This window comes from Papaver somniferum, chromosome 1 (genome assembly GCF_003573695.1).
Source record: "Papaver somniferum cultivar HN1 chromosome 1, ASM357369v1, whole genome shotgun sequence".
In the NCBI taxonomy this organism is placed as follows: domain Eukaryota; kingdom Viridiplantae; phylum Streptophyta; class Magnoliopsida; order Ranunculales; family Papaveraceae; genus Papaver; species Papaver somniferum.
Window position 1 is genome coordinate 229,802,278 of NC_039358.1, and position 6,000 is coordinate 229,808,277.

A 6,000-nucleotide genomic window follows, 5' to 3' on the forward strand; every position below is an offset into this window, starting at 1 on the left:
ATAAGTCTGCATTGCTTGTGTCGCTGTCACTGTGGCATGAACGACAGTTTTTAACGACTGTCTTTATCAGTCTGTTCTTCGTGTTCTTCAGTATTTTTCTGCTGCTGCTGCATATTTCGCTGCAACTTGATTTTTCGAATCTGTGGTGCTCTATTCTATCCCCTAAATCTCCATCCTCTCTCTGATGTCAGCTGCTCTCTTTAAACTCGACAGGCCCATGAAATCTTCGAGAATATCTTCAATTAATTCATTATTCTTCACGATAATAACATGAGAATAATTTCCCTGTTTAGGTTCTTTACGCGTCTGCTGGCCATAGAACTCTCCTTATTTAAATATTACACGCTCTAAACACGTTTCCAATTCAAGTGGAACACCTAACAACTCGTGCCATCCTCGGTTGAACTCGGGAAAGAAGAAGGAAAACCCGAGACTCTCTGTTTCTTCAAACTCAACGTTCTAACCAAACACAATCGATTCCAACACACGTATCATCCCTGTTAAGTCGTAACAGGATAATCACACCCCAATCCAATGAAAAACTCCGACCAAAGCCTTCCCAAATCACTTCCAGCAATTCCGATAATAACACCCAATACTTGCCCCGTGTCACTCAAATCAGTGATTCCAGCCAATTCTGTTTGAAACAAACTCCATTAGCATCCCTGTTGAGCCCATTGGAACAAGCCAAATCAATTTCAGGGTTTAAGTTTCATTAAAACCGATCCAAAAAGCAAACCCTAATTCTGCCAGAAGAGAACCAATTTTCCCGCCAAAGCACAGTATTTGAATTCTTGAAGATGACCTCCCCTTATCCTATGATGGGGTGCCATTAGTACTGCCCTGGAAATGGTATGCCCCTTAGTAATTGAGGTGCCCCTTAGTAATTCTTCCGGGGTCCAAATAACACTTTTTGAGCAACTTTTCTACACAAGTGTATTTTTCCAAAAACACCTACACAAACATAAAAACTCCATAATAAGTACAAAATCAAGCACTAACAATAGAGACACTGAGGACAATTCGGACACAAAAAATGTGTCTATCAAATACCCCCAAACTTATTATTTGCTAGTTCTCGAGCAAATTTATTCTAGAAAAGAGGTGTACCCATAAAACCTTTACTCCAGACCCTACCTATCTATGCAGAACCTTGGAAGGCACTAAAGAATCTCCTTGGTTGGCATACCTATTGACTACAGAAGGAAGTACCCAGATGCGAAATTCCAATTGATGTACACGAGTTTGCACTCAAGCATACTAAAATTCATATAAAGTGACAGAGCTCTACTCAGATAGTTTCTCTACATCATAACCGAAGTCAACCAATCACATGGAAAGATTAAGAAGATGGATAAAGAGAAAAGATAGATGGTTTAAAGTGAACAGTGTTTCCCATATCTGTCTGAAGGCCTCTGCCAAGATGGACCTATCCTAATGGACTGAGATATACTGGTCTGACTAATATCAACACAACTGGCATATACAAGGGGACCAGTGGTCGATAAACCTAACTCTAGGTCAACACAACTGGCATATACAAGGGCACAAGTGGTCGACTTTATTGAATTTATTCCGGTTGGTCTGATGGTCTGGTCTGGTCTTTTTTTTTTTTTTTGGTATCTCAATCACCCTATTTCACCCTAGCAATGGTAACAACTTGAATCGTCTGCCCCACGAAATCACTTAAAAAAACAAAAAACAGAAGGATTAGGATTCAACGAGATATGGCGAAACTACCATGTTTTTTTTTTAATTCTAACACCTGAGCTCTATGCTTTTATGAATAGACTCTTTAGATGTTTCCATCTAATCAGATTGGTTCCTCAGCTCCTACAACCAAGATGTTTCCATCTACTTAGATAGGTTAGTGCTATCCTTAATTGGCATAAATTTCTAGGCTCTGGAGTTTATTTATACTGCAACTAAAAAGTTTCTCCCATACCCCCAAACTTAAATCTAACATTGTCCTCAATGTTCTAAAGATAAAATTAAAAGCATGAACAAGGAGAAACTGTTACCACTTGAAGGAAAAGAGTTAAGGAAAGATATTACCGTGTTGCATGAGCATGGGTTACCTCCCAAGAAGCGCTAAGTTTAAAGTCTTCAGCCAGACATTGGAAGAATTAGTCACCTCGTAGAATCATATAACAGTAGCCGGAATAATTGTGGGTCATCTGGATCAAAAAGTATTACCCACAAGAAGAGGAAACTGCAACATACCAAGAAGATACTGAACATACCCTTGCTTAAGACAACTACATCTAGTTGTGGTTCAGGTTCATGCTCTATAAAAGGGTCTAAATAAAAGGTTTTCATCGGTTGGATTTCCTCAAAGCTAAGATCCAGTTCAGGTATTAGAGTCTGGAAAAACTCAACTAAGAACTTAGAAGCACATAACATCAACCTGAATAATTGGGGATCCTCTAAGTCAATTAGATTTGACTCACAAAGTTGACCATAATAATGGTCATTCTTAATAAAATGTGTCGACCCTAATATCCTAAAGTAATTAGGTTTAGTCTCAAAACTTAATAACCGACACATCTGAAAATCATATGTTCCCACAATTAGAAGAAAATTTTTTGGTGGGAAAACAAAGTCAATCTTGGTATCATAGTCTGGGTTAACCACATCAACCAGAGGATGGGTTTCTAGCAACTGAGCTTCTTTTTGGACATTACTAGGTTCGGGAAAACGTGTATGGAGATAATCTTGTAAGATGGTTGAGGCACAAATGTCAAGTCCTACACGAGGGGACTTTCTAAGAGTTAAAGGTAAAACACAGGGAGAATGATAATCACCCCCAAACTTAGAGTTTTGGGTGTCTCTAGATAGACTAACTACAATTTCTAGATCATCAGAATCCTGAAAATGGTCAATTGCTTCTTTTAGGTTATACTCAGGTGATGCATCCTCACTCATATTTAATAGCTCTACGAGTTCATCTTCTTCGTGTAAGATTATTGTTTCTAAATCGCTAGACTCTAAAACATTATTATCAGAATAAACTCGTTCCTCTAAATCATTATCGGCTTTGTAAACATGAAATTCTACATCGTCTAAACCGAGGGTTTCTCTAGTCAAATCCTCGTCCTTTTGAATAGGTGAATAATTATTAAAATTATTTGGATTTGAATTATAAATAATATTATCATTGTAAATCTCAATTGGAGTAACCATTTCCTGATCACTATTCCTACATAAGTATGATTCTCCATCAACACTATCCTCATCATAATAACATGAAAAAGATCGAACCTCATCAAAACAAGTAGTGCTACCAATTCTAACCTCGTTATCTTGATTATGAAAATAACTATCTTCATTCTCAAGGGTATTATTGGATACACTATATTGGAAATTCAAGTAATTTCAAGCAATTCTTTCGTTCGTCTCAGCTATCCGCTTGAGGTGGTCTTTTAAAGAAAGTTCACTCATTATTGTAGTTCTTTCGTCTATAATTATACTATTCGTCTCAGCTAACTTACGCGTCGACTCAGCTAACTTCCTGAGGGACTCTTCTAAAGGAGAAATAGGAACAAACGGATCATAAAAAGGACTACTTTTCAATAGTTTGATTGTATCCTCTAGAGACGAAGAACTAGTAATATAATCTTCTTGATCGTAAGAATGATGCACGTGTGGATAGTAATTGGGCTCACCAGGGTATGACCCATAACCTTCGAAAGGTTAGCATTCCCAACCACTATTCACACTATGGTCATAAAAAGAGTGATGTCCATATTGTTCAGTTGGATATTCATATTCATTGTGATGGCTATTATAATACCAGTTCGAGATCCTAACTTCAAGGGGATTCTAAACAAGCACAAAGAAGGCGGACTCGACCACAACAAGCCTATTTTATCTAGTAAACAAAAAGCATGATGGCTCCACTTAGATTGTTTCTATACCAGCTTCTAATCCTTCGAAAGGGAATTCGTTACAATTTAAGCAAACCCCTCTGGAATCAGTCCGAGTCAAAGTAAGTTGAATAGAGGCGAGGGAAGCTGCGTGGAGCTTTGATACCCAAGGCCTCACCGCATTACAAGGCGGCGCAGTCACGCATTCAACTAACAGAAACCATCATGAACTTTGAAGTATGCTTAAAAGAGTAACCAATATTTTTCGAATGACTTTCCTATTAAGCTCGTTACCCTATCGGTCTCGTTCTAGTCAGTATTTTAAGCTTAGGTTCGCGTAGGTTACGTGTTCCTAAGGCGGGCAAGAAGGAAACAGTCATGAAATCCGAGTCCTTATCTTGATTTTTCCAGGCCTTGCCCTTTACTAGAAAATTAAATCCGATTTCAGGTCCTCAACATATACGCATACAAAATCATCCAGTAAACCCGCTGACAGGGGATTCGTGGGTGTTTATAATTCTTACCTCCCGTTCCAGACGGGGGATGAACTGTTGAAGTCGACTCGGGCCACAACTCCTATGTCATGTACGAACCCGAGGGGCCGAGGCGATATCGTAATCGCCGTCTTTCCCTGTGCAGTTTATATTTGAAACTACCCTTCCGTAGGGTTTAAAAAAAAATGTCCAATGTCCAAAAATAAAAGTCCAAAAACAAAAAAAAAAGGTCCAAAAATAAAAGATTACAAAAATATAACCCTAATTACAATTTCTAAAAAAAATAAAATAAAATAATATACAAAATCTTCTTCTTCACTCCTTTTGGATTTCTCTTTTCTTTCCTTTTTTTGCTTTGCCTTTCTTTTCAGCACTTTCTCCCCTTTTCTTTAGCTTAGCTCCAAATCTGAAAGCAAACAAAAATACCAAAACGCGTAAAAAAGAACAAATAAAATAAAACCTAAAAACGAATTTATAAACAAATCCGTGTCGGCGGCGCCAAAAATTGATCGTATTTTTCAATGATGTTGTAGTAATATGATTCGTTCACTCAGATTTGTTGAGAATTTGTTTTAAGACTTAATAAAGAAAATAAGGAAAAATATATATACACAATTTGTCACAAGATGAAGAGACGCTGAGACGCGGGATTCCACTACTTTTCATATTGTTATGGTTCAGTCATTACCTCTAGACAATATAGCTCAAACAAAAGAAGTTGTGACTCTACTTCTTTGACAAAAATAGATTTCGTAAAATATTATTTGTAAGTTAAAAGCATGACACATCTAAAGTATTTAAAACTAAGCATGCAGCATCTAACAAAATAACAAATAATTAATAGAAATCATAAAGCAATTAAATCTATGCAAAAAGTCAATAAAAGAATTAATTCATTTACCACAATCATGAAAAGTTGCTTCCTCCGTTGTCCCAGTGATAGGGTTTAGCTCATCATTTTGTTGGAAACACGCTCAAAAATCATTATTATTGCTCAAAGGGTGTTTACAAATGATGAAAAGGGAGAAATAATTCAAAACCGGGTTTTTAACAATTATATTTGTTACAAACCAAAGAACGATACAGAGGATGTGTCACTGTTACTGTTGCTCTAATACCCACGATTCTGTGTCGCAAACTCTGTAGCAAATAAGTCTGCCTTGCTTGTGTCGTTGTCACTGTAGCATGAACGACAGTTTTTAACGACTGTCTTTATCAGTCTGTTCTTCGTGTTCTTCAGTATTTTTCTGCTGCTGCTGCTGCAGATTTCTCTGCAGCTTGATTTTTCGACTCTGTGCTACTCTATTCTATCCCCTGACTCTCCATCCTCTCTCTGATGTCATTTGCTCTCTTTAAACTCGGCAGGCCCATGAAATCTTCGAGAATATCTTCAATTAATTCATTATTCTTCACGACAGTAACATGAGAATAATTTCCCTGTTTAGGTTCTTTACGCGTCTGCTGGCCATAGAACTCTCCTTATTTAAATCTTACACGCTCTAAACACGTTTCCAATTCAAGTGGAACACCTAACAACTCGTGCCATCCTCGGTTGAACTCGGGAAAGAAGAAGGAAAACCCGAGACTCTCTGTTTCTTCAAACTCAACGTTCTAACCAAACACAATCGATTCCAACACAC